Source organism: Amphiura filiformis, chromosome 11 (genome assembly GCF_039555335.1).
Source record: "Amphiura filiformis chromosome 11, Afil_fr2py, whole genome shotgun sequence".
NCBI lineage: Eukaryota > Metazoa > Echinodermata > Ophiuroidea > Amphilepidida > Amphiuridae > Amphiura > Amphiura filiformis.
In genome coordinates this window covers 53247280-53259259 of record NC_092638.1, presented here as the reverse complement: position 1 = coordinate 53259259, position 11980 = coordinate 53247280, and the positions used below count along the sequence as shown (strand labels likewise).

The 11980-nt window shown below is 36.5% G+C and overlaps 1 long non-coding RNA gene across 1 annotated transcript; it reads right to left on the bottom strand.

Annotated features, from left to right (window-relative positions):
• Positions 1-279: 279 nt before the first annotated feature.
• On the bottom strand, positions 280-11980 carry LOC140164046 (uncharacterized). Its single transcript, XR_011860478.1, has 3 exons — positions 11841-11980; positions 6731-6834; positions 280-378 (listed from the first exon to the last, which is right to left on the bottom strand). It is a non-coding gene; the product is annotated as an uncharacterized lncRNA (long non-coding RNA).

Here is an 11980-nt window from a genome sequence, read left to right as displayed (position 1 = left end):
CGGCAACACTTTGAGACCGTACAATAAGTGCCAACACTTTATTTTAATGAAACAGTGTGATATTCAGTGAGATTTGGCACATTTTGTTTGAGACCTCCTTGTCTTTCAAAGACAGATACTCAACCATAGAATAAGTTCCCCTGGCGTAGCCAGAGGGGGGGGCCAGGGGGCCGGTGATCCACCCGCTCGTCATGGCCGTCGGTTCATGTAAGGCCGTCGGTAGACGGAAGGCGTTGGTGAAAAAGATAATGGGTTAACAATAGACTATTTTTTACACCTTTTATTTCTAATATCCAGCTTCGAGCATCTCCAGCGTAATAACATGTCCATTGTCCGGCTGCCACATTTCGGCATTTTATTGTAAATGATGGTGTGGTTCTTCAATATTGCAATAAAAATGGAAAGCAAAAATAGAAACAAACATAAGCACACACCTCAAAAATAAGACGAGTATTTAATAAAAATCCCTTTAAAAGGGAGTGCCCAGGCCATACGGAGGTCACATGACTGCACACACCCCCCCCGGCCCCCGGACTGCCCCCACCTTGGCTACACATAGCTGCAAAGAGGTAGGCAGTGTATGCAGTAAGCCTATATAAAACACAGGTCTTCTGATCAGTCAAGGTGGTGATACAACCAAAGAACTACTCCACAACTGAGCTATGATTGCTGAATAAGTATGAACTACCTGTATGCTCCTACTAGCCATAGGTCACAGGATATCAATTTAAAGTAAATGATTTGGTACATGAAGATCAATCAAAACTAATTATGAACTTGAGACGGCCAGATTTAGTGACCTTCTCTGTCAAAATATTATATTTTTGCACAGATTCTCATGTTGAGTATCTGTGATTTTTGTGAGTGAGAATGTTTCACTGGCAAATGCTTAATCAATGCTTAATTATTTTGATAAAAGTAGGCCTATTCTTCTCATCTTCTCTGATAAAACAGTCTAAGTGGAATAACTTGCATGATGGGAGCAGGAGGATTTTTTACAATTAAATTGTGAATGTGTTTTTTAAACTTTAAAACCACTCAAAAAGAATGAAAATCACTCTAAAAGAGTGAATTTCAACTCGTTCAAGGAGTTAAATGAAGGACAACACATTTTTAGAGTTGTCCTTCATTTATAAATGAAGGACAACTCTAAAAATGTTGAAAGAGTTAAAATTCACTCTTAAAGACTGGTTTCACTCTTTGTTGAGTGGTTAAAAAACGCATTTCACTCCTTTTTGAGTGGTCTTATAAGTGAATCACTCTTTTCGGGAGTGAGATTTTCACTCTTTTACATTTAGAGAGTACCGATGGCCGAATGGATGTACGTTGCGATTACGCATGCGTAGACTCAAACCGGTCCCTAGTTCGTTTCCACGACCGGTCCATAGTTCAGTTTGAGGGCATAGCTAATTCAATGACTTTTAACCAATCAGATGACAGGAATCTATATAATGAGGTATGATAATTTGTGATGTTACCTATGTAATGATGCATCGTAGGTGATGCAAACTATTCTTAATTCTTTTTTAAATTTGACACCTTGACATAGAAAAGTTTTCCTGGCATATAAAATCTTCCACGCCGTTATAATATGGTTGCAGGCCATAGTCATGTTAGTCAGAAAAATCAATTTTAAAAAAGCCATTATAATTTGCAACTGGATTAAGGGGGTACTACACCCATTGTACAAATTGGACAAAGTGGTATGCAAAATGAAGGGGCAAATCTTCTCGTTTTATTGGTGGCATCGGTATCAATGTAGCTTACATGCTTTTGAAGATAGAAGCCAGAAGGAGGTACATCACTGATGATTTAAATTCACTTCATTTTGGAAAGCTTACTATCAACGGATTTCGTTAAAATTTTGGATATGTGTTGCTAACACATTAGGGAAATAATGTTGATATGTAAAATGGGAATAAGTGGTCCCTGATTTCTTTTATGACTTCATGAACTTGGTGCTCCACAACTATCAAAAATGCTTCTATTTTCAATGTCGAGCTATATTTTGTATTTTGAACTTGCAACACTATGTCACTGAAACTTAATTAAGCCATAGGTAACAGGTTACCACAACCACACTACAGCAATGTTGAAAAAGATTGTAAGCGTCATTTTTGTGATTTTGGTAACTATTTTATATTTATTTGCCCAATCCAACTCAACTCAGTCTGCCGCCTGGACAACCAATTCTTTAGAAATGCTTAGTCGCGCTAAAAGTCGATCGATACATGTAAAAATCAGCACAATTCAGAGATACACCTTTTTGCTATGAAATTAATTTTCTCGGTCAAATATAAAGCAATATTTTTTTTTTCTTCAGTAATGTCAGTTAAAAACTTGGTGCTTGGATATACATTTTTTTTAAAATCCTGGTGTTAAAATTAAGCATCAAATTGTGTCTTTTAGTGTGATATTTTTGATTTTTATAGGCCTTGAATTCGCCTGCGAGCTTTTTACGGAATTCATGTTTTAGCGTCTCAAACTAACATAGTTTGCTAAAGAAAGATATTTCCCACCTCTGTAAAGCACATCGTGTGGGTCTATATGTTATAGTTTTGTCAGAATTCCCGTTTTTGTTTTACCCTTTTTCCATTCATGATCCGAAAATGTCAAACTAAGTAAAAGTAGGCAATGGTGAGTACTTTTATCTCGAGAGCAACCAGCATAAATAGTCGATATTTCCTTTGTTGTTATCCAGGTCAATTTTTCATTGAAAGCAAATTGCCCGACCAGCGATTAAATCCCCAATTGGGTGTTCTGGTTAAACATGATCAGTAGGAGCGCTATAGGTCTGGGAATTTCTTTGCTATATTGAAGTTCTGGCAACACTATAGCCATGCCGGTATTCCTATTAAACCCAGGGATATCGATCCACAATGCTAGTACTAGCCTTTAGATCACGTGTTGATTTAGAAATTTTGTCAGCCGACAGTGAAAGATGGTGAAATCAAAACGGAAATTCTGACAAAACTATGATATATAGCTCACGGTGATGTGCTTTAGAAAGTTGGGGAAAATCCTTCATTAGCGAACTATATTACTTTGAAAAGCTAAAAGGTTGATCCAAGAAAAAAGCTCGCGGCCCGAGCTGAAGCCTATAAAAATCGAATATCTTACACTAAATGACTGAATTTCAGGCCTAAGTTTAACACCAGGATTTAAAAAAAATCAGTATCAAGCATTATAGTTTTTCCAGCCATTTACTGAAAAAATGAAAATTATTGCTTTTCATTTGGCTGAGAAAAAAATTTTTACACTGAAAAGGTGTAACTCAAAATTTTGCTCATTTCAACACCAATTTCGATCGTTTGTATTGCCTCATTAAATGACTGAGTGAGCCTAGTCCTTCAAGGAGGACCACGCTCCATTTAGTACGATAGTCCACGCCGTCAGGCGTGGGTCCTTCTACATTAGATATATCCTTCCCGGAAAGTCGGGGGAAATGTCAAACTGATTAACCACGCCTACTGACAGCTACTAATGATATTCAGCCAATCCGATTGACTGAATATCATCAATAACTGTCATCGTAGGTGTGGCTTGCCTACCTGCTACCAGAACACTAGCTTCTAGCTTGGGATTGACACAAGTATTGCGTAACGAAATTGATTATTAATCCTCTTCAGTTGAATATGTGTTAATCCTGTTATAATACTCGGTTTTCTTCTTACCCTCAGTTCACTTACCTGTAGGTTGCACACAATCAATTCCTTTTGTCATCACTACATTTAATATTGTCCTGGTTAACCACGATTCGTTACTATTTTTGTATAGAGATTGTGCTTGAAATTAGTAATTGGCTACAAACAAAGGATTTGAACCGACGTCCTTCAACTATCGCGTATTCTAGATTGGCAATGGTTAGTAAAATATAAACAAATATAGACTGCGTGGCAGTCCAGCTAAATACCGGATAATCTGGCTCACAAACACGCTCTATGGGTGCAATGCTTACACTATATAGGTGAGCATTGCGTAATGCGTGACTAGTGCACACTAGTGCACACTTATTACCGGATAATCTGGCTCACTATAAACACGCTCTATGAGCGTGTTTATAGCGGTATTTAGCTGGACTGCCACGCAGTCTATATTTGTTTATGTTTTACTAACCATTGCAAATCTAGACTACGCGGTAGTTTAGCTAAATAACGGAAAGATTGTCTCACTATAAACACGCTCTATGTGAGACGAACTGTCTCGATAGATTGCATTCATTGCTTTTGTTGAATGGATTTGAGTAGTCCGCCATATTTACGGTATATGATACGTCATATGCACAACCTCTATTATTTGTGATAGTTGGCCTATTCGTTTAACCTGTTTAAGAAAAATATAGAATTGGAGGACACACGCTTCATAAAAACTTTGGGTTTCACTCATTTATTTACTTTAATAATAAAACATAATTGATGATAAATGAAATAAATATAATCATAGGCCCGTATTAAATAATGAAAGAAAGAAAGAAAGAAAGAAAGAAAGAAAGAAAGAAAGAAAGAAAGAAAGAAAGAAAGAAAGAAAGAAAGAAAGAAAGAAAGAAAGAAAGAAGAAAGAAAGAAAGAAAGAAAGTAAGAAGGAAAAAGAAAGAAAGAAAGAAAGAAAGAAAGAAAAAGAAAGAAAGAAAGAAAGAAAGAAAGAAAGAAAGAACTTGCTGAATTTATTATTTTCAAGAAACGGAATTAACATAATGTGTATTCATTAATATTCGTTAATATATTTATTTCTATTCATCAGTATTTGTTTTATTATTCATTTATTTATTTTCTATTCGTTTATTGATTTATATATTGCCATTTATCAGGCTTATAGCTTTTATTCATTTTATTCGAATTATATGTTGATTTATTTATCCATTTATTTATATAAAGAAAATATTTATTTATTATTTATTTACATTAAATTTATATTGTTTTATTAAATCATCAATTAATTTTTCGATTGATCAATTAAAAGTGGTGAATCCCATGCCCCTCGGTTGAAACGAGAAGACCATGTTGTTTTTTAAAGATTTGATATTAAAATAGTTTAAATCTAAACCCCTAATTCAAATAGTAATCACAGGCCCTTTGAAATATCAACAGTACTTTAAGTTGCGAGTTGTATCGCCTTTTATTTTATTTTACTCACTCTGTTATTTCCAGTTTGGTGTTAAAGGCTTAATGTACGATTTCCTTCAAATTTTAAATTTGTCATTATATTCAAAATGCTGAAATAATACCAGTAATAGGCCCTAATTATCGGGAATGGTTTTGTCCATTATGAGCTGAAATAACGAGGTAAACACTGCTTGTTATTTTTGCCGTTTAACACGCAGTTCTATAGGAGGACATGATGATAAAGTCATAATTCTTGAATTATGACTTTATGTCGAACTTTGCTCTGTTTACCTACAAACACAACAAATTTGGCTGATTCCATTTAGGTGCAAGTTGTGACATGTGTCTGCCAAAAAATCAGGTTTGAAAAAAATTAACCAAATTCATAAGATTGTACATTATGACTTTAATAAATCAAAGTTCAGTTCCAAATAAACGGTGTGTAGAATTAATGTTCTTTTAGCCTTTTTAATGGTATCACGGTTAGGCCTATTGACAAATGTGACAATATTAAATATAAAAAAAAGGAAAACAAATCCTACAAATGACTTTTTGTTAACACTGATTAGGCCTACACTATCTCGAACTGCACTGATATAGCAACAAAAAACTTTCATTTCTTCCATGTTCATACTAGCCCGATTTACACTGGTAAGCGACCTCAAAAGTTTGTATTGCTTTTATTGCATTATCAAAATCAATCGATTGAGATACCAAGTACTTGAGATGACTTGAGAGTCCCAGTTATGTAATAGATGCGATTGAATGATAGCCTGAATGGTGGGCGGGGCTATTTTCCATATTTGGATTCATGACGTAACTCATCGACTGGTTTGGTTTTGGTCACTGTTTATTATAATGAGGGACGCTGCTGGGGGTAGCGACCTAATGTGTAAGGACCAACGCCTGACGGCGTTGATTATGGTGCTAAATATTGCGTTGGTCCTGTATGGACTAAGTGAGCCTTGCAGAACAAAAGAATCTGTTGTGCAGGTAGCTGACTGAACTAGGCAATCTAAATTGTACTCACCATTTACATCCCAAGGTATTTTAGTATATCCACCTCACACATTTCCATTATATATCCAGTAACAGACAAAATATCAAAATTGATGCCTCATTGTGGAAGAGATTATTTAGGCCTATTTAATTTATTCAGTGTTATAATCAGTGAGTATATTTCTATAGATAGTATAACAAAGGATTTATTCAGTGTTATAATCAGTGAGTATATTTCTATAGATAGTATAACAAAGGATTTAATGTATTCTATTCATGTATTCTACTTGGACATGTTCAATAGAATAAATTATGGTTTGTTATGAAACACACATCTCAGTTACCGGGATACAGTAAACAAAAAAAATATATAGGGCTAAAATGATTTTCTAAAATGGTTTAAAACCACTTTGTATGTAGAGATATTTTATAAGTTCAGGACATGAGATGATGAACATATTTATATACTTTATAAATTTGCAACAAAAAAAAGAAGATGGGTACTGATGAAAATCAGGGTATTAAATCGCCTTAATACGGTAGAACAACAATCATCTGACAAGCAGGGTGTTAATTTCGTGGTCAAAGTTTGATTTTGACTCATTTCTATGTAGGCCTATAGGTCTTACCAGTCCCGTAATTGGCACGCCATATTTCTTATAGAGTGTTGTTCCGTGCTGTTCCGTTAACTTTTGTGACGACTCCGTTGAATTTCCCATAATAAGACGTGATCCTGAAAAAGACCAGGGTCGAGAGACAGACAGATACAAAAAAAAAGAAAAAGAACAACCCAACAACAACAACAACAACAACAACAGAAACAAAAAACAAAACAGAAGACAGACAGAGAGACAGGAGATAGAGAGAAAAGAACTTAGTCAGTTTCTGTAGAAAATATAATACCCTAGAAAACTACAGTTTTCATGACCCCTGAAGAGAGGAAAATAAAATGCCCCTCATGACACTTTCCCTTGGGAAAAACCGTATACCGGAAAATAGCGGGAAATAACAGAAAAACTGGTAAGTGTATCCGGGCAATATTAAGGGCATTTACTTGGGCTTTCCTGGACGTAATACTATAAACCTTTTTACTCGTTTTGTTAGTCAATGATATGTAGTCAATGATGTCAGAAATTAATATTTTGTTCTGGGTCTGATTATTCGCATTATGATTAGTGCAGCCTATACTTATAGTGAAGGGCAATATGTTCCAAAATTGCTTTCACGCATTACTATGGTAATTAATCCGACTAAATCACTCCTTTTCGTCGAATCATATATGTAGATTCACTGACCTGTCCAATTACACATCATAGAGGCAGGGCTACGACACTGGCTCATTTGCATGGCAAAATTACCCGTCTCCTCCGCAGCCAATTTGGTTTCGCTCCATCGAAATCAAGCTGGCCACGGAAGAGACTACCCTCCTTTGTGTTTATTCATTTGTGTATGGAGAGCCATTCTTGGAGTTGGAGTCTATGACTTAGGGTACGCTCTCAGCTAGAGTCCGACGCTGCATTGTACTAGAAATACCTTTTCTGTGAAATCGCTATAGAGCCAACCGGGAACACGTATTCGTTTTGAAAATATAGCATTAAAATTAGTATCACCCTTGTGGCCCCCGTGCAGTGGAAAACCTTAATTCTTTCATTAAAAAGAAATGAAAAATAAAAACAACACGGATCTACCTGTACACCTATAAAATGGGCACAACAATATTGTCTCAAATATGAGTGAATTTTATGAAACATACGGGATATGATGAACATTGACCTGATGCCATGATAGCAGGATCTATTAGTCGTTTTATATACAATCCGTCGTTTTATCTTTTCAGTTTCTGTTTCCGTAACCGTAATAGTTTTTGTAAGTCATTGTTATTCTGAAGTGGTAGTCTCCCAGGTGTGGCCAATCTTTTATTCTAGCCTTTTGTTAGTTACTGAAAATTTGAAGCTCGTGAATTTCAGTTTTCGTTTTGGTAAGTTATATAGATTTTTACATAAAACCTTGAGATGTGCGGTTGGGTGCTAATATAGACAAAAGAAGAGTCTAAATTTTACGGTCCTAAATTCGCGGTAAATTGTACGGCTTCAATTGACTTGTGTTTGGTGTATATGCACTTACGCCTAGACGTAAGTGGCTCGTAAAAATTGTCTTGCATTGAAATATATACTAACCATTTGCCAAGTTATAAGCAAAAGTTTTTCATATTGGCGATGAAACGAGCGTCTAAAATAGTCAAATATCTCCCAATGAGGCGCGTACAAGTGGTGATTTGGTAATCATGTTTTATATTGAAATACAACAAAAGAATTGCATTGTAGCAAAGATAATGTATTCTATTCATTCGTATCACTGGCAAGCTAATCTGATAATTGGTTGGGTCTATATGCAAGGCTCGGGTTTATTTTAAATGTTTATTTTTGCAGAGCTTATTTTCAGTCATGGATCATACTGATACATTTCGCAAGGGACGGAGAGGGAGGGAGGGAGAGAGGGAAATACTTGAGACTGAACAAGTGAGAGTGGGAGGGGTGAGGAAGAAAGAGAGGAGAGGGAGAGACTGAAAGACTAGAAAGAGAAGAACTCGAGAGGAGAGAGTAGGGACTGGGGAGGGAGGTGGGAGACTGATCATGGGGGGGCAAGAGGAAGCAAAATAGGGAGATAGACATTGATGGAAGGGCGACACTGTGGCCATGCACACGTGCTTTGGGGTTCGACAGGCTCATAAGCGGACCTTTTGTGATTTTAGGGCTTATTTGCAACGTTTTTACAGAAAAAAGTGGACTTTGTCATTCGGATTGGCATGCATTTTGTCAAATTAATATAGATTTACCAATGTTAAAGACGAGAGGGCGCTAGGCCATTAAAAACACTGGTGTTAACATAATCTGTTCTCTCCCGATTTTATTGACATAAGCAATCACCTCTATTGAAATAAGCTGATTGGTACTTCAGAGTTAACAATGAAGTCAGATTACAGTAACTTACTGAATCCCTTGCGTTTTCGTATCTGAACAAAAGACTTACGGAAACTGAAAAGATAAAAAGACCCAATGTATATACCGTATTGTCATAATACCAATATTTGTCATAATATATAATGAGTAATATTTAGCAACGTAAACGTGCAGTTCATATGCACAAACGAATACTGATCTTTATGATATTCAGGTTTTGTCACATATAACATGTCACATAGGAGGTCATACGTGTTGACCTTCATCTATTGTATTTGTTCAACTGTGTATGGAGAGGATTAACGCCATTAAAACTATCAGTATTAGGGCGTAGTTCAGTGAACTCACCGGATTGCTATTCCAAGTACTTTGATAATACAGATAATATGCATTAAAGGTCCGTGACCCGATCGACAGCATCATCCCCCCGATATTTTTCATTGTTGATGAGGTTTTGGTATCACATGATAGATACTATTTTTCTCATTACTATCCTGAAATTTGACGCTCCAAGTCGATGTATTTCCGGAGAAATCTTGACTTTTCGCAGCTCCAAAAGACCCCATTTTACTTGTTCACAGCCCGGTTCGCAGCTCCGAAAGACCCCTTTTACCGGTACGCCATCAGCTCCCAAAGACCCACCACCTCAAAATTCCGGGGGAGCATACCCACCAAAATTTTTTGATGTGCCCCCCCCCCGGGACTAAAACTTCGTCGGAATTGTGGGGACGGAATTAATTGCGAATCATCAGTCTCCTCAACAGCTACTTTGGTTTCGCGTCATACACATTCTGTGAAAAAGCGAACCACACTAACTGCTGAGGAGACGGTACGCCGTATATAGTTATACAATTCCAAGATGGATGATGTGGGCGATTTAGCTCAATCGATTAGCGCGTTGTGTTATACCCGAAAGATACCCGGTTCAAAATCCGGTAACGGAAGGTTTTTTTTCCTCTCCATTTTTAACCCAAACTTTTTTATATTCATTTGAAATGTACATATTGCAAAGGGAAATATATTTTGTTTCCTTTTTTCTGAAACGGAACGAAAAAAACAAATATTTTCCGTTCAATACGGGCCGGGCATTGTACAGCATTGTCGTCATACGAACGGGAATTGTTGTTGTTGCTTGCCTGCCCATAATGCAATTCACGTATACCAAGGTATTGGATTGCAAATTTGGCTATTTATTCACATTTACGCTGAAAATGCTCTCGTTTTCTCACAAAGCAGCATAAAGGGGCAATATTTGATATTATTATGTAATTTGCAAGACAATCCATATCCAAAACCAATAGGGTTACCCCCCTTTAATGGGTCGAGGCGATTGCATTGAAAAACCTAATAAATTATTCATAACAGTTACGTAATCAATCGATAGTGCAGACTTTTCATTTGCAAACCACCAAAATTCGTGATCTTTTAGCGTTGGAAAAGAAACCACGTGAATAGAGTGCCCTCTCAAGAATAGGTTCTCTGTGGTAGAGGTTTACGTTTACTATTATATGACACTTTCTTACTGTGCTCTTTTTTTCTGCAGAAATCACACTGCCCCGCGTTTTTGACATAAGGGGTAGGTCTAGCTCGAGATACTCTAGCTAAAATACAGGTTTACATTTACTATCTTGCATTATCTAGCTGTATTTAGGTCCATAGAGCTGATGAAGACTTGGTTCAGGAGTTGAGCTCGACTAGTATAAATAAAACATCAGATTGTATAATATATATACCCATAGCAAAAAGAAAAGGTATCGGTATAGTTCCGGCTACTATACGGGATAGTATCCGGTAGGTATTCTGGAGCTATCCAAAAGTATCTGCTAGCAGATACTAGTTGGATACTAGTATCGGTATAGTGGTACTATTCCGATACTATCCCGATACTAGTATCTGATACTATATAGTATCGGAATAGTACCCGCTTTCAGCTGGCGCCAATTCATGTCACATGACTAATTAGAATAACTGCCATATCGGCTTGGAGCCAAATTGCTATACAGTCAAGGAATGAGTTCCTCTGATTCAAAGGATAATATATACTGTTGTACAAGGAATTGTACAGTGTGTTCTATTTCTGGGCTTCACAATACAGGTATGGTTGTATTGGGTGACAGTTTTTGAACAGAACTTTATATTTTATCTAAATTTAGTATAAGCTTAAGAACATCGTACAATGTAGGCTATATCAAACCACGGAGTATGTTGAATTCTGCACCCAAGACAAAATGGTGCTCAATGCATGCAATAAATGTGAATGTGTATATTATATGTTTTTAGCATGCAATTGAGCATTCATAAGGTACATTTTCAATTGCTTTTTGCCACAAATTTCAATGCTGCATGTATGTGCAATAATCAATTGCTACATATTTCACATTTAATGTATGTACAACTATAATCATTTGAAATTTTCCAGTGACCTTGTCCGTATACCATGTAAATATTTGGGCAAAACAATTTACATGCGAAACAAATAGAATCAGACACTATCCCGATACTAGTATCAGGTACTATCCCGATACTAGTATCGGGCACTATTCCGATACTATTTATCAGTGTCTCCCAGTAACAGTATCGGATACTATCCCGATACTATATGTCCATATATGGGCAAAAAATTTGCATGTGAAACATATCCGGATACTATACCGATACTAATATCCCACTAGGTAGCGGGTACTATTCCGGTATTAGTATCAGATACTATCCCGATACCTATTATATTTTGATATGGGTACATCTGCAATTTCATGATCTCAAGCTAAGCTGGACATACCTTTCTTGCTAATTTCTTCATTGGTGCTTTTCACCTCAATCTCAAGTGTCGATTCTGGTTTCAGTATGTAAGTGATGGTGAAAAATATTGTTGCTGCTATCAAAACTGATATCAGCGGCAAGGCGACTCGTCGTGGGACC